Here is a 22,830-nt window from a genome sequence, read left to right as displayed (position 1 = left end):
GGGTTTTGAACCAGCGAACTCAGCATTTCAGGTCGATGTTTTACCCACTGTGCCAGCTCAGGTCAGGCTCAATGTTGCTTTACTGGATTTGACAAATATGCCATGGTAATATAAGATAATAGCATCAGGGAAACTAAAATTGGTAGTTTTACAGAGATTCTCTGTACTATCTTTGCAATGTTTCTGTAAATCTGACGTTATTTCAAAACAAAAAGTTTATTTAAAAATGAATAAGACACCTGACCAGGCAATGGCGCAGTGGATAGAGCATCGAACTGGGATGCGGAGGACCCAGGTTCGAGACCCCGGGGTCACTAGCTTGAGCACGGGTTCATCTGGTTTGAGCAAGGATCACCAGCTTGGACCCAAGGTCGCTGGCTTGAGCAAGGGGTTGCTTGGTCTGCTGAAGGCCTGCGGTCAAGGCACATATGAGAGAGCAATCAATGAACAACTAAGGTGTTGCAATGCACAACGAAAAACTGATAATTAATGCTTCTCATCTCTCTGTTCCTGTCTGTCTGTCCCTGTCTATTCCTCTCTCTGACTCTCCTCTCTCTCTGTCTCTGTAAAAAAAAAAAAAAAAAAAAAAAAAAAGAATAAGTCAATATTATTATCGTAAAGTAGATAGAGCATAATTAGAATAATGCATTAACAAAGAGACCAACTTAATTCTAACCCTAAGATAAAAGGATTCACAAGTTGCGACCATACATAGGACAAGCAGAGCTCTTAGTCCAATTGGAAGTTTAATAAAGAATACCAGAGATCAATCAATAAAGGATTTGTTTAATTGGTCAGGAAAAGGAAAGGGCAATCAGAATTACAGGTAGGATGAAAGGCATGAGGCATAGGGGAACTAAGACAATTTGAAAGGTCACAGAATGAGACTAAAGATGAAAACAGACCAGACCATGCAAGCTTTTGTGCCTGGGTAAGGAGTTAGAACTCTAGCTGAGGATGATGGTGGCTAAAACCATCAGAGCTGCGATAGAAAGCAGATATATTTTTGGAGGCAGTGGTGAATATATGCATACAAATTAGAAATCTTTGGTAATAGTGTGACTTAGGGAGAAACAACTGATACAGAGAAGAAAGGGCGAATTTGAGAAACATGTAGGAAGTAAAACAAGCAGTACTTAGTGAACTTGACCTGAGGCCATTTAGTGTAGAGGGAAATTACCTACTAAACAAAAAATATCTTGAAAATATCACTAAGCAATAACAATAATTAATTTTCAAACACATATATGAAATTTATGAAGAAAAGTTGAAATTATGCTTAGTATATCCTATTGAAGATGTCATAAAATCTTTCAGTCAACAAGGCACTGTAAATTCATGCTTTTAAAAATCCCTATGCTTGAAACACACAATAGACTATAAAAAGAAAAAAACCAAGATGTCTTGAAAAAAAAGTTAAGCATCTGTGTCAACCAGAATGAAGACCCAAAATTGTGAGCAATATTGAAATCATAGGCCCCCAGGCTTTGCACAGGGCAGTAAACAGTGGTTCCCTAAGCTTCATCCCTACTTGGTATCAAACTCTAACTTAGCTCCAAGTGCTAGAAGGAAGAGAAACAGAGCTATCCCACGGTTAAAACTGGCACTGAGCTGTGAATCAGTGGCTCATAAAAGATGGCTTAGAAAAATGATTCAGACCACCTTGCCTAGTGTGTGCCTTCCAGGGATTTATGGTCCTAGCCAGGCATAACACAGTCTTATCTAAATAGCATCAGAACACCGGACTGCCAACTCCCATCAAAAGATCTGAACCTGAACTTGGGGCCCTGATCCAAATATAATGAAATCGAAGCCAATATATAAAGACAAGGGAGGGGAGAGACAAAAGTTCTCTCAAGCAAAATGAGTCTGCAAAGAGAAACACAGTTTAGAAAGTTAACAGAAAGAAAAGGAGCCAAATTAACAATTAGAGTATGAATTCATTGTAGATAAGTTAATTTACAGCCCAGTCTTTAAAATATGGATGTTTAAGATATTCAGGGATAAAAAGCAGTGTCATTTTTTAAATGCAAAACAAAATCAAGCACAAATAAAGCAAAAACTATAGATACAGAAAAAAATTAAAGACTGAAGTAAATGTAATTGTTAACTGAAAAATTACTAAAGAGCATGTCTTTTCTATTGTCATATAATTAAATATACTGACATTTTAAGGTACATTTAGATTGCATCGTTATTACTTGTACTCATGACTTTATTATGAGTTTACTTCATGCCTGCTAAATAATATCCTTGTTGAGTCAGGATAGATATAAATATAATTTCTATTAGTCTTTGTGGATTAAAAAGCAGTGGTACATATATACAATGGAATACTATGGGGCCATGAAAAAGAAGGAAGTATTACCTTTTGCAACAACATGGATGGACCTGGAAAGTATTATGTTAAGTGAAATAAGCCAGGCAGAGAAAGAAAAATATCATATGACCTCATTCATTTGAGGAATCCAAGGAATAATGAGAACTGAGGAATAGAACTGAGACAGAGGAGGGATCAAAGGGACCAGAGGAAAAGAGGACAGAGGAAAAGAGGATGATAGGATGGGATAAACTTGAAGGGAAGGGGGGAGGGTGCTGTAGGGAGGGAAGGAAGGGAGATGTTGAGGGGAATATGGGGGAGAGGGATGCATTCAGGGTGACCCTAAAATCTATGTAAACACAATTAATTAAATAAAAATTTAAAAAGGCTATAACACAGACACACTTAAAAATCATTTCTCACTTTAAACACATTAAACCAAGATAACATTATAGATGAATTTACTAAAATTTTTGACTCGTCTGGTAAAACCATAACAATATTTAATAATATGTGATATTTTGAAGTTTTAACTAGTGCAATAAAATAAAATCAAGTTATAAAAATTTGAAAAAAATTGTCATTTTTCACAGGAGATATAAGTGTCTACACAGAATTACAAAAGTATCAATGGGACACTGTAACAGAAACTGTGGAACATCAGCCATGGAATATCATAAAACAAGAACTAACCAGAACTGAGCTATCAAGCTATGTAAAGAGATGGAAGAATCTTAAATGCAAATTACTAAATGACTGAAAAGTCTATATATGGAGAGAGTAAAAACAATTAATGGTTGAACCCTGGCTGGTTGGCTCAGCAGTAGAGCGTCGGCCCAGCGTGTGGAAGTTCTGGGTTATATTACTGGCCAGGGCACACAGGAGAAGTGCCCATCTGTTTCTCCACCCTTCCTCCTCTCCTTTCTCTCTCTGTCTCTCTCTTCCCCTCCCACAGCCAAGGCTCCATTGGAGCAAAGTTGGCCAGGGCACTGAGGATGGCTCCATGGCCTCCACCTCAGGTGCTAGAATGGCTCTGGTTGCAATGCAGCAACACCCCAGATGGGCAGAGCATCGCCCCCTGGTGAGCATGCCAGGTGGTTCCTGGTTGGGTGCATGCAGGAGTCTCTCTGCCTCTCCCCCGCTTCTCACTTCGGAAAAATACAAAAATAAAAAATAAAAAAGTTAATGGTTGCAAAGAGTTACATTGGAAGGTAGAGATGAGTAAGTGGGGCACAGCATTTTTAGGGCAGTGAAAATACTCTGTATGATACTATACCGATGTGGTTTTGTCGAAAACCACAAAATGTAAAACATCAAGAGTGAAAACTAAGGTAAACTATGGACTTGAGGTGATTATGATGTTTCAGTGTAGGTTTATCATCTGCAACCAATGCACCATTCTGGTGGGGATGTTGTTAAGGGGTGGGGCTATATAGCAAATCTCTGTACCTTCTTCTCAATTTTGCCATGAACCTAAAATCACCGTACTCCCCATCTCCATCTATCTATCCCTACCCACCTTCCCTCTGGCTATCATCACACTGCTGTCTGTGTCTACATGTCTACAAGTCTTTTCTGTAGAAAAACTACAAAAAATGTATGCAGATACTTGGCCTTCAAGAACAGGAGGGAGCATAACTCCCTACTGCTTTAGTGAGAGCTACTCTCAGTGACATTCTTCCAAGGAGTGCAATGTGGAAAGAGGTAAATGGAAGGGTAACTCTACAGTTGAGAAACCTGACAAACTCTGTTGTGGACCGTTAATGGCAAAAAGCCATTATAGATTCAAGGCTTGGCAGGGGGCTAAGTTCTCCCCCCTCCATCTCCATATTTGGCTTTGATGCTGAGTGTTTGCACCCACTCCACTTGTTTCCTTGGGTTGCAGGAAGCAATATACATGCCCTTCCTCTGACTCTTTGTTTATTTCAGATGTTTGTAAATTTCACTGATGTATCCTGTTTTTGCCTTGGGAGAGTTCTTGTCTTAGCCTTTGATGTGCAACTTTGTATCAGGGTCCTTGATTTGCATAGGTCTATATAATAAAGCGAACTGGGGCTGTGAGGCACTCAGATGCTGCCAGGCAGTTTGAGGAGTCCTCCCGGTCCCATCGGTTTTGTTCTGACAAAGTGTGTTTCCTTAATTCCGCACCGTTATTTGGAAGCTGCACCGGTTCACGGCAAAACTCTACCTCAGCCAGATGATCAAGATCAACGATAACAGTGCCTTTATGCTGATAGAACAGACTCTTCATATGATATGATGAGAATGACACTTTACCTCTGTAGTTTTCCCCCATAACACCATAACCCTATGCTAATCATAAATATCAGAGATGCCCAAATTAAGAGTCTAGAATATATCTATCCAGTATTCTTCAAAGCTATCAGTCATCAAAATCAAGGAATATCTAAAAAATTGTCACAGCCCAAAGTACCCCGAAGAGACAGGACAACTTAATGTAACACATATGGTATCGTGAATGGGTCCTGAACAGAAAAAGAACATTAGGGAAAAACTAAGGAAATCTGATAAAAGTATGGATTTTAGTTAATAATACTGTATTGATATTGGCTCATTAATTGTAACAAATGTACCATAAAATGCATGGAATAAATAATAAGGAATGTGGGTGTGGTGTCTATAGGAGTTCTCTGTACTGTCTTGACAATAATTCTATAAAATTAAAACCATTCTAAAATTTAAAAAGGGTTTTAGAAAAAATACAAATTTAAAATAAAAGAATAATTGCACAAAAAACAATAAATTACAAAGTAAGAACCAAAATCACAATTTTACTTTTTTTTTTTTTTAGTGAAAAAGAGAAAGAGAGAGAGTGAAAGAGGAACAGGCAGACAGGCAGGGAGAGAGATGAGAAGCATCAATTCTTTGTTGTGGCACCTTAATTGTTCATTGATTGCTTTCTCACCTGTGCCTGGACCAGGGCGGGGTGGGGGTGGGGGTAGGGGGGCTCCAGCCAATCCATTGACCTTAGGCTCAAGTCAGTGACCTTAGGCAAGCCAGCAACCTTGGTTTTCAAGTCAGTGATCTTTGGGTTCAAGCTAGTGACCATGAGGTCATGTCTATGATCGCATGCCAAGTTAGTGAGCCTGTGCCCAAACCGGTGATCTCAGGATTTCAAACCTGGGTCCTCAGCTTCCCAGGCTGATGCTCTATTCACTGCACCTCAGCTTGGTCAGGCACAATTATACTATCTTTAAAAGCAGAAAACAAAAAAAAGGAATTTTCAAATATCAAATAGCAAAAGCAAACAGTATAAGGGTAGAATATGCTAATCATCACATCACTAAAATTATATACATAGGTGGTTATATCCTTATCTGATAATATTTTTGGGAAATTGCTCATTTCCATATCTGACAATTCCTTAGGGATATCATTAGTGCCAGGATCACTAATTGATGATAGATAAATGACTTCAGCAAGTTCCTTAAATTATTTTTTATTTTTTATTTCTTCTTAAGTGAGAAGCGGGAAGGCAGAGAGACAGACTCCCACATGCGCCCTGATTGGGATCCACCCCTGCAAACCCCCTGTCAGGGGATGCTCTGCCCATCTGGGGCCGTTGCTCCATTGCTCTGCAACCAAGCTACTTCAGTGCCTGAGGTAAGGCCATGGAGCTATCCTCAGTGCCCAAGGCCAACTTACTCCAAGTGAGCCATGGCTTTAGTAGGGGAAGAAAGAGATAGAGATAGAGAGAAGGGAGAGGAGGAGGGGTAGAGAAGCAGATGGTCACTTCTCCTGTGTGCCCTGACTGGGAATTGAATCCAAGATGTCCATACACCAGGCTGAAGCTCTACCACTGAGCAAACTGGCCAGGGCCAAGTTCCCTAAATTCAGTAAGGCACCTATTCCTTTTCTGTAAGTATGATAGTGTTATAAACCTAAGAATGCTCTCCTATGAATTCAGTGAGGTGATGGATTTAAAGCACTTCCACAGTTCATGGCATATAGTAAACCCTCCATAGTTCTATTATTATTCTACAAGCATCAATGATATTAATAATCATATATTAATATAATAGTACTATAATTATTATTATTATTCAGGACTTAAAAATAGTGTTAGAGATGATTTAAGATTTGTAGTAAACTAGTTCCCCTTTTTACTATCTTTGGTGAAGACCTACCAGTTCTCTGTTCTGTTTTCCAAAGATCTCTGAATATTCCCCTTTTTATTATTTGGTTTCACTTTCCAAAACAAATTCCTTTTTTCCCCCTTCAGTACCTTCCCCTATTATAACCTCCTTCTGACTACTCTGTTTCTGTAAATAGTGCCACCATTATTTGAGGCTTGAAACATCAAATCATCTTTAAATCTTCTATCTTTTTGATCAATCCAATTACTCATTAAAAAAACAAGAACTAAACAAACCCAATATGTCCTTTAACTCTCTCACATCTGTCCATTTCTTTCTGTCATCATCGCCAGCTTTAGGGGTTTTAAAAACTCATTCCTAGCTGGCTGTTACTATATCTTATCTAATTTTCTTATTTTCTATGTCACCTCCCACTAAACTTCTTCCCCATCATACAAAATACATAAATACTTTATTGAATCAGCTGGACTGAATAGAAGACAGGCAGAGAGCAGATTTATTACCTCTTATTCTACCTTCAGTCATGCTCATGAACTAATTCTTTCCCTGTGCCTGTCCCAAGTCACAGGTAGATCTCCAAATTTTTCTAGGTCTCTGTGGTCACAAACAGTCTCAATATGGTCTAAAAAACAAAAACAAAAAAACCCCTTCCTCTCCCTGCCCTATCCCTGACCCCGATAGGGTCTGGGCCAGATTTAAACCTGCAATGGAGAGTGAGGCTTTCTTGCCTCTTCTCTACTCTTCTTCCACCTTCATTCCCATTCCTTGCTGTTCTGACCGACACCCGAAGGTAATCAGGGGTGAACAAAGCAGTATCGTGTGGCTATTCCAGGAGTATGATGGATACTCAGGGACTGTTCCATTTTGATTCATTTCTCATTTGAGGAGCATTTTTATAGGTTTTTCCAAAGTTCTCCCACTAGGACTGCTTACTGCAGTTCCCAGGACACAGTCCCTAGCTCTCCTTTGTGGTAGGGGACAGGTGGACATATAACAAAGAGGCACTGTGTCCAGACAGACTCTCTTCCTCACACTCGTTTAGAAGAAGAAAGTGGGTGCCCATGACCCTGGCAGCAACGGGTTTCCTATCTGCTACCATGTTCTGCATAGGTAGTCCTGCAGGATGCAACATAGGTATTTGACCCCCATTAAATTATTCTCAATTTCTCCTGAAATTATGTTTAGAAAAGTTCCATTTATACAGTTTGTTAAAACTAGTTTTTACAACTCACACTTTTATTAAAAATCAACCATATGTTCATAAAACCCATAGGACTCCTTTCTTAGTCTAAAGTTCTTAATCTAAAGCTCCCTCTAATCTTATCTGACCAGTCATTCTAATCCATTCCCTACCACAGAGTAATCCAAATATCCTTGGCTGCCCAAAATGTCATCATTATTGTCTCAATTCTGGCCTTATTGCATCTCCATCTCCCACCCCAATCAGGATTCTTTGTTGCAGACAACTAAAACTAAATTTGGTTAATTCACAAGAAAGGTATTAATTGGCAAGATATTGGTGAGTTCACTGAAGCAACTAGGAAGTTGGAGACCTGTACGTGGAAGGAAGTCCAGGGAGGAAGAGAGTCCACCTTCCACAGGGATGATCTGTTGGGAGGTCCCGGTGTCTCCAATGCTCATCTTCACACCACTGGGCTCTCCAGTGCTCTGAAGCCACAGCAAATGCTCTCTCCCTGGCCTTCCCCTTTACTTTACTTCCACAAGGTTTACTTTCCAGGAAGGAACACACAGGCAGCCATGGCTAAATCCTGTCTACAGCTCCAACACAAAGGACAAAGGAAAATCACTTAACATCATAAATTAGTCAGTTATTATTTTGGGCAAATAATATAACTTTTTATATAAAAATACCAAGACAATATATTTAAAATAATGAGAATTCATGGGAGATATCAAAAGAATGACTGGACCGAAGACATTTATACAAAACATCAATATCTTCCTCTTACAAAAACAATTAAAGTGAAACTACAAAAAAAAGTTTTTAAATTATGTCAATCACTTAAAAATAAAAACAAAATATAGACTCTTACGAAGAAAACTACACACTCTAATTTAGATGTGTTACAGAAGAATAGAATAACGATACAAAGAAAGTGAGAAAGTTGGGGGGAGGGGGGAGAGAGGGAGGGAGGAAAGGAGGGAGGGAAGGAAGGAAGGAAGGAAGGAAGGAAGGAAGGAAGGAAGGAAGGAAGGAAGGAAGGAAGGAAGGAAGGAGAAGGGGGGAGAGAGGGAGGGAAGAGGGAGGGTGGGAGGGAGGGAGGAATTCATTATTTGTTCATTCGTTTTAATGAAAAGGTGAGTATTTTAAAGTAGCTCTTTTTTGCTTACCTATAATCCAGGATGAATTTGGATTCATTTGTAACCAAGCTCCTTATTGAACAATAGGAATTTAGTATGTGAATTAAATTTTATTGATTTGATTGATTCTATTTATCTTTTTTTGAGGGGAAGCAGTAGGTGTGTGTGTGTGTGTGTGTGTGTGTGTGTGTGTGTGTGTGTTCTGGAAATGATTTGGAATTGGCCTACAGAGATTCACAGAATTATAAATACTACACTAACATGTATACTTGAAATTAAACATAAAATAATTAAACAAATTATTAAACAGTAAAAAATATGTCTAAATTCATGGTAGTGCCATGACATCTATATTTCTACCCCAAGTGGTATTCTTTTTTAAACCTGAAATTCCAGTTAGGAAAACTAAACTTTTAGGCTATTTTACAACCTGTCAAATCATTAAATAGAGCCTTATTCATGGGAAAATTCCATTGTATCTTCCATTTCATTCAGAAACTAGAAAATTAGATTATTCTTAGTTTTTTTGTGCTACCTTGTTCAGCTATTTGAGATTTTGGACAGATAATAAGATAGAATCTAAGACTGTTAAATCTCAACTTGAAGAGCTTTACATCTAATTATCAGCTCATACCCCAGAACAATGCCATTACTGATGGAGATTTATTGGGAGTGAAGAATTAAAGCAAAAATAAAATTGAAAACAATTGTCTGACCAGGAGGTGGTGCAGTGGATAGAGCGTCGTCCTGGGATGCTGAGGACCCAGGTTCGAGACCCTGAGGTCGCCAGCTTGAATGCAGGCTCATCTGGTTTGAGCAAAAGCCCACCAGCTTGAACCCAAGGTTACTGGCTCCAGCAAGGGGTTACTCAGTCTGCTGAAGGCCTGCGGTCAAGGCACATATGAGAAAGCAATCAATGAACAACTAAGGTGTTGCAACACCCAACAAAAAACTAATGATTGATGCTTCTCATCTCTCTCCGTTCCTGTCTATCCCCATTTATCCTTCTCTCTGACTCACTGTCTCTGTAAAAAATAAATAAATAAATTTTTTTAAAAATTGAAAACAATTAGTGAACAATTGTCAAATTGCTGTCAAATACAGGAATACAAAGGATGTTCAAAACAAGACTTGCTTTTTACTCACCTGCTCGTAATGGCTCCCTTTCAGCATCTGCTGTGACAGAGGAGTATTAGAATGTCAAAATCCCTGTGTAGCCATATGAGATGTTGAGGTCCTGCCTGATGCCACTGCTCCTATCCTGGAGGGTTTTCCTACTCTCTAAACCTTCACACATAGACTGCTTGGTCTGCGGCCATTCTTGAAGGCTTAGTAATCCTCTTTGTACCCCACTGTACTCAGTCCCGTGTTCCCTCAGGAACAACACGCCAGTGTGCCCTCCTCATTCATTTTATCACGGTGCAGTGAGGGGTGAATTATTTACAAACAGGAAAAACCTAAACAAAACAAACAAAAAACTACTGTTATTCAACTAAAAGTTTCCCCACTCAGATAAAGATAGAGCCAGGTGGATCCATTGGTTACTTAAGTCCTTACTGATAATCTCTCTTGACTGAAAAGATATTTCTTACATTAACTAGGGATGCTTAAGCTTCTAATGTTTGAAGAGAAAATATAATATAAAAAGCTACTATAGTCAAGTCCAGTGTTTCATGGTCACTGACATGGAAGGGATGTCCCTCACACTCACCCATTTAGAGGTACAAGGCATTCATTCATTCATTCATTTATTCATTCAGTCACCCAACAAATATTTACCGAACAAGTGATGACCACTGGGCATGTGGTGGTAAATGAAAAAAGAAAACAATCAGTGCCCTCGTGGACTTTTACACTCTGATGGGAAAAGACAGAGAATAAACAAAATAAATAGATAAGCCAATCTACCTCTACATCAGCAGGTTCCAGCCACATCATTCCTTGAGGACTCAAGATTATGATGTCCACTGACTTCTGGCTAGCCAAGGTCTTTTTCTAGTAATTTTCTCTGCTACTTTTCTTTCTTGCTGGGTATCTCTGCTCCAGAATTTGTTTGTTTGTTTTTATTTGCTACTATATCCAACCCCCAAAATGTCTGTAAATTAATGAGTTTCTGCTAAAAAACACCACTACCTCAGCAAGGTTCATTAAACAGGCAGAGACACGGTGATTCGAAAAGGACCATTGGTTATTATAGTTCAAGAAGAAATAAGCTGGGAATGTACATTATTTACGAAATGTTTATGATGTCATCCAATACTATCATAAACATGGGCCTACAAAACTGTAATAAACACAGCAGCTGTTTCTCCCAGCATTTCACTGCTCAACGATTTTAACTGGTAACTCAAGTTTTAACATTTTTCACTCTTTATTATGCAGATTGACCTAATAATAATTAACACATTAATCTTCATGCCAATTCTCATTTCATAGCCACTTAAAAACCATAAATCAAACATTCAAGATGTAAAAAAGATAATATTTTTGAAACAATTTTATTAGGAATGAAAGTTCTGAACATATATTAGGCCCTATGATACTGGTGGGTGTGAATGCTATCAGCTCTGCACTCAAAAACTAAATTTCTAAAATGAGTCTTTTTGAAGGGATAGAGTTCTTGTCTATTTTAAAACTTCTGATGTAGCCTGACCAGGCGGTGGCGCAGTGGATAGACCGTCGGACTGGGATGCAAGGACCAAGGTTCAAGACCCAGAGGTCACCAGCTTGGGCGCAGGCTTATCTGGTTTGAGCAAAGCTCACCAGCTTGGACCCAAGGTCGCTGGCTTGAGCAAGGGGTTACTCAGTCTACTGAAGGCCCACGGTCAAGGCACATATGAGAAAGCAATCAATGAACAACTAAGGTGTTGCAACGAAAAACTGATGATTGATACTTCACATCTCTCTCCGTTCCTGTCTGCCTGTCCCTATCTATCACTCTCTCTGACTTTCTCTCTGTCTCTGTAAAAAAAACAAAACAAAACAAAAAACAAACAGACAAAAAAAACCTTCTGGTGTAAAGATAAGTCTTTACAGATTTCAACATTGCATTGAAAGAGTTTACACATTATCTTTTTGATAAATGTTTTTTAAGAACAGTCAAGAGATTTATTTCTGTCTAGTGAAAATATGTTGAGGGCCTTCAATTGCATTAGTCTCTCATCAAAAGCATGATAAATACCTGGCAGTGCAGCCTAAGGGAGGGGGAGCTGGACAAAGACAATAGAGCAACAGAGAGCAGGGCAGGAAGGAGCAGAAGGACACACAATACACCCTCCATTCCCCTTTGTCTGATGGACTGCAGACTTAGGGAAATCAAACTGACCTATCTGTAACAGTATGTCTAACAAATTTGTTGATTATGGTACTTTTTATAGTTCTATTGTAAAGGGTAATAATTTTTCAGTTTATAACTGTGTATTAATAAACCTGTTTATTGCAAATGTTGGCTTGTTATAAAATGTTAAACGTAATTTTTTCCTGACTATAAAATTAAACACTTTATTTACTTTATTTTATTATTTTTATCAGATTTATTGGGCTACAGGTTTCAAATGGGCAACTCAATAAAACATCATTTGCACACTGCATCTGGAGCCCATTGCCCAAGCCAAGCCTCTTCCTGCCCCCACCCCCACCTTTACCTACCTCTGCCTACCCTCCGCCCTCTGACTATCACCATACCATTGTCCGTGTCAAAGTGGAAAGGTAAATGTCATTCTAAAGAATAGAATTGTTCGCATTTGTCTCTTTTTCCTGAGGTATTAACCTTGAAAACACTTGTCTTTCTGGAAGTTAAGACTACTCATGCTGCCTGACCTATGGTGGCACAGTGGATAAAGTGCCGACCTGGGACGCTGAGGTTGCTGGTTCAAAACCCCGGGCTTGCCTGGGAGTTGATGCTTCCTGCTCCTCTCCAACCCCCTTCTCTCTCTCTCTCTCTCTCTCTCTCTTCTCTTCTCTCTTAAAAAAAAAAAAAAAAACTCACACTGTTTTTACTCACACTGTTGCCCATTACTGTGAGCTATGGCTCCACATAAGTAGATGTATTTCTAAACTTTCATATCTATCTAGTCAAGTAAATTTGTACTTTCTTAATCTAATAAAAATTTTGTGTTTATATACTTTTATATTTTATTTTTTAGTCATTTTTTTCATTTTATTTTACAAAAGTATATCTTTGAAACATGCAGAATTTTTTTTTTTTAAAAAAAGACTCCACCAAAGATAAGAACAAAAGAAATTAAAACAAGCAATGAGTAGCTGTGGGGAAAGAGGGGTTTTATTTTGTTTTATTTATAAGGGAAAAGTTTTGATAAAAATTCGCTATGAAGGCTTTGTCAACTCCTTGGAGGATTTTATTTCCTCCCACATCTCCCATTTTGCTTTCATATATAGACAATTTGCTCTAGTATTGATTTGATTGGGTCAAATATATTGCTTCCATGAGCTTCAACAAATCAGATTTTTTTCTTTTTACTTTATTAATCATCTCAGCAACTTTCTTTTAATTTTTCACAAGTGCACATATTTTTTAATAGCAGTTTTAAGCTTAACTGGAGTGAATTTCACATCCTTGGGATTCCAGTAGGTAATTGGTTGCTTATCTCTCTTTTTCACTTCCGCCGTAAATTTATTCATACTCACTGAGTGTCAGTTACAAAACGTGGTCCTTGTCAAGCTTTCTTTTCACAGTCTTTCAGGGGGTTAGAATCAGAACTAATGGAAAATTCTTGCAATCAAGAGACTAGACTGCCACCGCTATCACATCATTGAACGACAGAAGCACACAGTCGTATATGTTTAATTTTCTTCTCTTCTCCACCCTGTTCTTTGCTACCGCTGTCTGCAGACAATAAGTATATTCAGAGGGTAAAGAAAACCAAGAAGTAAGAAAGGCTGTTCATTTTCAATAAAGGCTGTGAAATAGTTCTTTACCTTAGGAGCAAATTCCCGCTGTAGTAAAGACAAGCAGAAGTTAGATTTCTAAGGGGCAACTAAGAAACACATCCTGAAATAGCTGATCCCAATACAATGAAAACTCAGTTAAAAATGTGCCTGTAACTTTTTTTCTCATTTAAAAAAAAAATGTTGCATGTCTGCTTTGCTCTAGAGCGGAGAAGGAAAATATGTTTGAGGTGTAAAGGGGCTCCTACCGGTATTCTTTACCCTGGCAATGAACAAGCCTGAACTGCTGATATCCACAATGGCATGAATGACTTCAGAAACTTCATGCTGGACAGAAGAAGCCAGACATAAAAGAGTAAATATAATATGAATTCACTTATATAGAGTTTGACAAAAATAAAACAAACCTAATAAGTGGCAAAAAACACATCATCATAATAATTACAAACTCAGAAGTAGAAGCAGGTCTTAACTTAGAAGGGAAGTTTCTTGAAGTTATGGTAATCTTCACTATCTTTTTCTTATTTAGAAATTAAATTTCATAGGATGGCATCAATCAATAAGAGTACATAGGTTTCAGGCGAACATCTCTATAGCATTTGAACTGTTGTTGATTGCATAGTGTGTCCTTCACCCAAAGTCAAATCATTATCTGTCACCATATATTTGTCCCTCTTGACTCTCCTCCCCCAAACCTCTCCACTCAGTAACCACTTCAATTTTATCTATGTCCATGAGTCTCAGTTTTATATCCCACCTACATGTAAAGCCATATAATTCTTAGTTTTTGTGATTTACTTATTTCACTTAGTATAATGTTCTCAAAGTTTATTCATGTCATAAATAGCAATATATTATCATTTCTTATGACTGAGTGGTATTCCATTGCATATATGTACCACATCTTCTTGGTTCAATTCTCTATAGAAGTTTGGATTAAACATGTGACAGCACTTCTCAAAACTCACCAAACAGTATACTTAAGATGTAAAACTTACCTTAAAAATAGGAACATAAACCAGGATAGGACCATTTAATTATATACATGCTGTATTGTCTAGCATAAAGTGTACTAATGTCTGCAACTCACTTTGAAATTCATTAAAAACCAAGATAGATTGATGAGTAGCTAGAGATAAGGATAGATAGATATGTGATTAAGCAAATATAGCAAAATATTAATTGTAAAATCTAGATGGTGACAATGTAAAATCCATTCAACTTTTCTATATGTTTTAAAATAAAAGGTTTGATAAGAAAAAGACTATTTTCTTCTTCCCTGAGCCCAAATGTTCTCCCCAAAACCCTCTCAGGCTCTTTGCAATGCCCCCATTGAGTCCTATTAGATTTGTTAGATTATTTTCCAGTATCTTCCTTTTGAAATGCAATCTAGACAGGAAGTAAAAAATAGTGAGTTTCTAGATGGAGAAAAACTATGATTAAGACATTATTTATATAACTAGTACTGGCATTATCTAATTTAATTATATTTTATTTTTTATTTTATTTTATTTTTTTAGTGAGAGACAGACAGCATTGGAGAGAGATGAAAAACATCAACTTATTATGGAGCTTAAGTTTTTAATTATTGCTTTCTCATATGTGCCTAGAACCAGGAGCTCCAGCTGAGCCAGTGATCCCTTGCTCAAGCCAGTGACCTTGGGCTAAAGCTAGAGACCTTGGGCTTCTAGTCAGCAAACTTTGGGCTGAAGACATTGACCATGAGGTCATGTCTATGATCCCACACTTAAGCCAGTGACCCTGTGCTCAAGTCAGCGACCTTAGGGTTTTGAACATGGGTCCTCAACATCCCTGGTCAATGCTCTATCCACTGCACCATTGCTTGGTCAGGCTCTAGTTTAATTCTTGAGGGTACTTTTTAAATTAGGCATTGTGTTGGGTGCCAAAATCATGTTTTTAGTAACAGTGGCCCCTTAGGTTCTATGGCAACTTAAAATTAAGAAAATGAAAATTAGTGTTTAACACAACACTATAGATTTTATTGATGTCTTGATGCCTTTGGGAGAAAAAAAAAATTTAATCTCCCAAATAAACATTCTGAAAAATTATTTAAGAAAGAGAAAAACAGCATTCTCATCTTTCCATCATAATCCAATCTCTTACCTTAAATTGGTAATACCTTAGAACAGGGGTCCCCAAACTATGGCCCACGGGCCACATGCGGCCCCCTAAGGCCATTTTTCCGGCCCCCGCTGTACTTCCGGAAGGGGCACCTCTTTCATTGGTGCGGCGCTCACGTACAGTATTACTTCTGGTGACACAGAACACACGCGTTATATGACGCATGTCCGGTGTGCGGCTGCGGCGCCCCATATCACCAGAAGCAGTGTGAAATAACAGCAGAAGTAGGAAGAAAGGCAGAGCACTATAACCATTACTACACAGTACAATGGCCCCTATACCCCCCCAAATGTACAACAACATAATGGCCCCTATAACCTCCCTTTGTCCAAAAGTCTCCCCCCACATTACTACACACCATGTTTCCCCTATTTTAAGACCCTGTCTTATATTAATTTTACCCCCAAAGGATGGGGGCTGTCTTATTTTTAGTTTCCATTGAAATACTGGTCAGTTTGTTGATTTAAATTTACTTGTTCTTTATTTTAAATATTGTATTTCTTCTCGTTTTGTTTTTTTACTTTAAAATAAGATATATTCAGTGTGCATAGGGATTTGTTCATAGTTTTTTTTATAGTCCGGCCCTCCAACGGTCTGAGGGACATTGAACTGGCCCCCTGTGTAAAAAGTTTGGGGACCCCTGCCTTAGAAGATCCTTTTCCAGCTTCTGGTGACACAGCATTCTACAGCATTTAACTCTATATTTTGGTACTTGATATAGTCAAGGCACAGACCAATCTTTAAAAAATGTAAGATTTACAATCATACTGTCTTTCTTCTGTCTATACCTTAGATCTAAAAAGTAACAAACCAATGAGTAAACAGCAGGCTTACCAAAAGAGTAGCTGCATAAAATATTTTAATGGCTACCATTAAATTACAATTTCTTTTTTTAGTGAGAGGGGGAGAAAGAGAAGGATAGACAGGAAGGGAGAGAGATGAGAAGCATTAATTCATAGTTGCTGCACCGTGACTGTTCATTGATTGCTTCCTCATATGTGCCTTGACTAGGGGCTCCAGTCAAGCCAGTGACCCCTTGCTCAAGCCAGTGACCTTGAGCTTCATGCCAATGACCATGGCATTATGTCTATGATCACAAGCTCAAACCGCAACCCCATGTTCAAGCCAGTGACCTTGGGATTTCAAACCTGGGTCCTCAGCGTTCCAGGAAGATCCTCTATCCACTGCACCACTGCCTGGTCATGTTCATTTAATTAGAATTACACTCAACTTAAAAATCCCCCTTCTAATAAGCAAAAGAACAAAGGAGACAGAAAGAATGTGTCCCATAATGAAAAATTGGTTTGGGAAATAAAGTGTTATATTCTTGGCTTAAGCTCATAAAACTGAAAGAAAGAATGGATTCTCAAGTTTATAATAACTCTCCTATTTGGGTATTGCCAGAGTGCACCCCATTCTAACTAAACATACTCCTTTAAGCCTATAAATTGGTATCACCAAAAAATCTATTGAGCAATCAACTGTTTATAGAGCTTATGAATTTGTGCAGAGTCACACAGCGACAGAGTAGGGAACTGAAGCTGAAACAAAGCTATTTGATTTGTTTAAGTGTCACTTTTCTCTACACCAAGTTATGGTTTATATATAGTGTCAATTGGTTCTTTGAATAATTTTTTACATATGTAGCTGAAAACTGAGCATAGAAGAAAATGGCAGCTTTCACCTGAAAAGAGAAAAATATTGGCATGCAAAATATTACCGAGAGATGGCAGGACTGGATGGAGTGTCAAAAGAGCCTGAGGCATAATGAAAGAGAAAGCATCAGAAAAAGTCAAAAGTCTACAGAAAGGAAAAAAAAACTAAACTTCACCCATTGCCCAACTTGTTAACCCTATGTACTATTCTTCTCATGGGTTATTTCATAACAGAGATAGGATTCTCATACATGTGGTTTGCTCAGGACAGCCCTAGTTTATTCCTATTGTCCCTGTGAATGATAAATTTTATGGTCACCCTATTTAGAAAGAAAAGTTATTCTGATTATTTCAAATTCTGAAAGTAAACCAGTATATTTGGAATCCTCTCATTTTGTATCACCTAAAGATTGGATATATATTCTCTTCATTATACAGCTTATTGTTTGATATACTGAGGAGTATAAGGCTATAGATGAAGCCCCGCCCATGATGCCGGCTCAGGCACAGTGATCTAGTTCAGCTTGAAGTCAGTGCTCACTTTTAGCAAGTGAAATAGCTAAGGGATGAAATGTAGATGAGGCTGGGTTCTTGGCTTTGGCTGGTGCTTAGTGAGCAATGGTTGGTTCTGTTTCCACTGCTCTGAAGAACTCAAACCACTCCCCACCTGTTATTTCCTTGACTGTTCTTGGGATATGGATATTCTTGTTACAATTCTTTTTCCATGAAAAATGGGGCAAATCAATCATTTATAACCTTCTAGAAATAGTTATCCTAAGTGATACAGGTGCTTTATCCCCCTAAGGTAACTCAAAGTGAGTTATTTGTTCAATAAGTATAGCTGAATACAATGGACCTCTCTCACTGAGTGAGAAGAAACCTATTTACAGATTTATTGTTTCAAGATACAAAATACGGTGTGGGCAGGTGCAATTTTAAATAGGCTCTGGGAAAGCTTCACTCAGAAGGTGATATTTGAGCAAAGACTAGAAGACAATAAGAATATGTAAACAGAGATTTCTAAGGATATGTGTTTCATGCAGTATGACCATAAACTTGGCATGTTGAGTGAATGTCAATTGCCTATGGTGGCTGGAGTGTGTAAAAAACAGTGAAGTCAGGGAGGTCCATAGCTGTGAAAAGTAGTTCTTACAGAGCCTCATAGGTCTCTTTTATTCTTTAGACTTTTACTTTTATTCTTAGTGAGAATGGAAATCACTTATCTCCTGAGTGAGATATATATATTTTAACAAGAGATAGAGAGAGAGAGAGAGAGGCAGCAGATAGGAAAGGAGAGGGATGAGAAGCATCAACTTGTAGTTGCAGCACTGTACTTGTTTATTGATTGCTTTCTCATATGTGCCTTGACTAGGGTGGGGTGGGGGGCTCCAGCCAAGCCAGTAACCCATTGCTCAAGCCAGCAACCATGGGATCATGTCTATGATCTCACACTCAATCTGGCAATCCCAAAACTCAAACTGGTGAACCTGTGCTCAAGCCAGATGAGTTCACGCACAAGCAGGATGAGTTCACGCTCAAGTCAGCAACCTCGGAGTTTTGAACCTGGGTCCTCAGCATCCCAGGTCAATGCTCTATCCATAGTGGTCAGGCAATCTAATATCTTGTTAAAAGATTTCTCTGGTTGTTGGTGTGGATCATTTCTGTAAGGTACAAAAAGGGGAATTAAAAGGGCTCTTGTTACATTTCAGATGAGATATGATGGTGGCTTGAACTTGGGTGGTAAGTAGTGGAGATGACAGGAAAAGGTTGAATTCTGGATATACTTTTAAATAGAACTCACAGGATTTGCTGACAGATTACACGACAAAGACATCCACAGTCATACATTACAAGAAATCTATATAAATGTTTAATGGCATCAGCCTCCCATTCCTATCCTGTAAAATACATGTTTTTGTACAGTAAAGAAATACGGTAACAGCCTGGCCTGTGGTGGCGCAGTGGATAAAGCATTGACCTGGAAATGCTGAGGTCGCCGGTTCGAAACCCTGGGCTTGCCTGGTCAAGACACATATGGGAGTTGATGCTTCCAGCTCCTCCACCCTGTCTCTCTCTCTTCTCTGTCTCTCCTCTCTAAAATGAATAAATAAAAATAAAAATAAAAAAAATTATTAAAAAAAAAGAAAAGAAATACGGTAACAGGCATATACTTTATTACTAATTACCATTGATTCTTTTTTGTATGTTCCTTGACAGTAGCATTGTTTTTCAACTTGATATGATTGTACTCCAAGTAACTAAGCCATTGCCTAAAAATTCACTATTACTTTTCTAATTATAATTTTTAAAAAATAACAATTTAATTTTTACCATGCTATCCACTGAGTACCAAGGGGATCTGTTTCTTGTTCATTTAAATGGATTTTCTCATTCTGAGGATAAATGTTTAATGAGGATATAAGGCCCCCTATTTTGTCTGAAAAGCAAATTTTATAATAAAATAAATATTGTTGCTGAAAATCCATTTTAACACATAGTTAAGTGGTAGTTTGCAGTGATAGGTTAGAGAAAATTATTCTAAGATAAAAGATTCTGAATAAAAGAGGTTGATAGAATAATTGTATCTTTGCCTTGAGTCTAAGGAAAGAAGAATCATTTTTATTACTATAATGGCTACTATTATTTAGGTAGTGCTTAATATTTGCCAAGAATGTCACACATATTTACTCATATACACTACACAATGTTCTGTGAAATGGGTCTTATTATGCACCTTATAATAACAAAATTAAAAGAAAATAGGCTTACTAAGATTACACAGTTCATATGATATCAAGGTTCCAACAAGTTTTCTTTCAAAAACTTGAAAGGTGGTGGCACAGTGGATAGAGCTTCGACCTGGGGTGCTGAGGACCTAGGTTCGAAGCCCCAAGGTTTCTGGCTTGAGCGCAGGGTCATCGGCTTAAACATCAGATCATAGACATGACACAATGGTTGCTTGCATGAGCCCAAAGATTGCTGGTTTGAGCCCAAGGTCGCTGGCTTGAGCAAGGGGTCACTGACTCAGCTGGAGCCCCCCAGGCAAGGCATATATGAAAAAGCAATATGAACAACTAAGGTGTTGCAACTCTGAGTTGATGCTTCTCATCTCTCTCCCTTCCTGTCTGTTTCTGTCTGTTCCTCTCTCTAAAAAAAAAACAAAAACAATGAAGCTTAATCTCCCTTAGGCCCTCCACTATGGTGAGTCCATTGTCAAAACACAGCAAATCAATTCATTCCAAAACAGCCAAGGAGAGACTGTCTACTCAAAGTAAATTATATGAATGACTGTGCCATTATTAGAAAGATTCGAACAAAAGTTATATACTAATTTAAATATTTTATGACTTTCTGCAAAATTGAGGCCAGCACAATCCAAGCAAAATCAGCTTTGACCTTGAGTACCATTTTGCAGAAGGCAAAGGCTCTCCTTTATAGTGACAGTGTCCGCAATATGATGTTTTCACATATTTGTTTTGTTTTGTTTATTGGCTTTAGAGAGAGAAAAGGAGAGAAACAGGAACATCTATTACTGTATGTGCTCCGACCAGGGATTGAACCAGCAACTCCTGCACTTTGGAGCAACGCTCCAACCAACCAGGCTATCTGGCCAGGGCTGTTTTCACATCTTGGATATGATTTTTAGCAGACAGAATCCTATTTGGATTTTCCACTAATTCTGCTTCTGAATAGTACTTTTCTTTGTAATTCCCTCACCCACTTCTTTCTAATTTTAACATTTAGGAAGCCAGAGTCAGTTGCAGCAGCATCGAAGAATTTGAGTTTTTTAAAGCACATTCGAAGTGGGACTAATTGTTTCCCCCTATGTGATTATCAATTAAGAAAAATAGAATAAGACTGGCAGGCATTTGGTTTGGCAACACAAATCTCATCTGTGTGCCCATAAATTAAAGGCATCATTCTTACCAACAGTGTTAATCTGCAAGAGTTATAGATTATACCTGCAAAGAGTTGCTTCTTCTAAAGCATTTGTACCAACTGCAGATTGGTATATGATTGTCATTGAGTTCTAGAAGGCTTTATCAGGAAAAATAAAGGAGAAACTTTCAAATGGGGGAAGTCAGGTTCAGAGCAGAAAGGACTGTAACCTTTCCAAAGGGCTCGTCCCCCTGACATTGGCCAGAAATTCAGTGCTCTGATAGTATTCACAGAGTGTCCAACCAGATTTATGAGTACAAGTCAAAGTGTCCCAAGAAGTTTTAGCTGGTCTTCCTTCATGTTTTTCATAGAACCACATTCTTTCCTTGTTTTTTAAATTTAAATTTTTCAATTATAGTTACTTTCAATATTATTTTGCATTGGTTTCAGGCATATAGAACAGTGGTTAAATAACCACATGCTTTGCAAAGTGGTTTCCCAGTATTTCCAGTACCCACCTGGCACCACAAATAGTTATCACAATATCACTGTTTTACATCACCATGACTATTCTGTAACTACCAATTTGTACTTATTTCTCCCAGTCCCTCAACTTTCTCTCCCCTCTGGCAACCACTAGTCTGCTCTCTGTGTCTATGAATCTGTCTTAATTGTGTTTGTTCATTTATTTTGTTCTTCAGATTCCACATATGAGTGAAGTCATATGATATTTGTCTATGACAGACTTACTTTACTGAGCATAATCAGGTTCTTCGCACATTATAGAAATAAACAACAACAATATTAAGTACGTACCGTGGCCAGATACTTTACTACATGAATTATCTCATTAGAGGGTCACAAGTATTGAAATAAACTTCTAGGCCCAAGATGGAGCCACTCCTGCCAGGGTGTCACATCAGCAAACTCCAACGTGGGTAACTTTTATGTCCCTATAAATGCTACACTTGATCAGAAATGCAATATATCCAAGTATATCCAGTCAGCCAATCCCCAAACACCAAGCCAACTCAGGGCTGTATACATAATACTTTGTTCTTTATTCATTTTTTATTTTTCTCTTCCTTGCTCCTTATTCTTTTACCTAGCAAAGCTTCCTGCCTCTGCCCCATATCCCAGTTCTCTGGACCCTTAAGAACAGACACTGCCCTCTTCATGAAGTGTTGAATAAAGTTTCTTCACATCACCTAAATTGTCTTTTTTTTTATCTTTTATTTTTTTAAGTGAGAGGAGGGGAGATAGAGAAACAGACTCCTGCATGTGCCCCAACTGGGATCCACCTGGCAACCTGCGTCTGGGGCCAATGCTTGAATCAACCAAGCTATTCTCAGCACTTGAGGCCAATGCGGGGACCAGCTGGGCCACTAGGTGCAGGAGGGGAAGAGGGAGAGGGAGGGTAAGAGAAGCAGATGGTTGTTTCTCATGTGTGCTCTGATTGAGGATCGAACTGGGATGTCTACATGCC

The sequence above is a fragment of the Saccopteryx bilineata genome, chromosome 7, assembly GCF_036850765.1.
Source record: "Saccopteryx bilineata isolate mSacBil1 chromosome 7, mSacBil1_pri_phased_curated, whole genome shotgun sequence".
Classification (NCBI taxonomy): Eukaryota; Metazoa; Chordata; class Mammalia; order Chiroptera; family Emballonuridae; genus Saccopteryx; species Saccopteryx bilineata.
Note: the sequence above shows the minus strand (reverse complement) of the source record.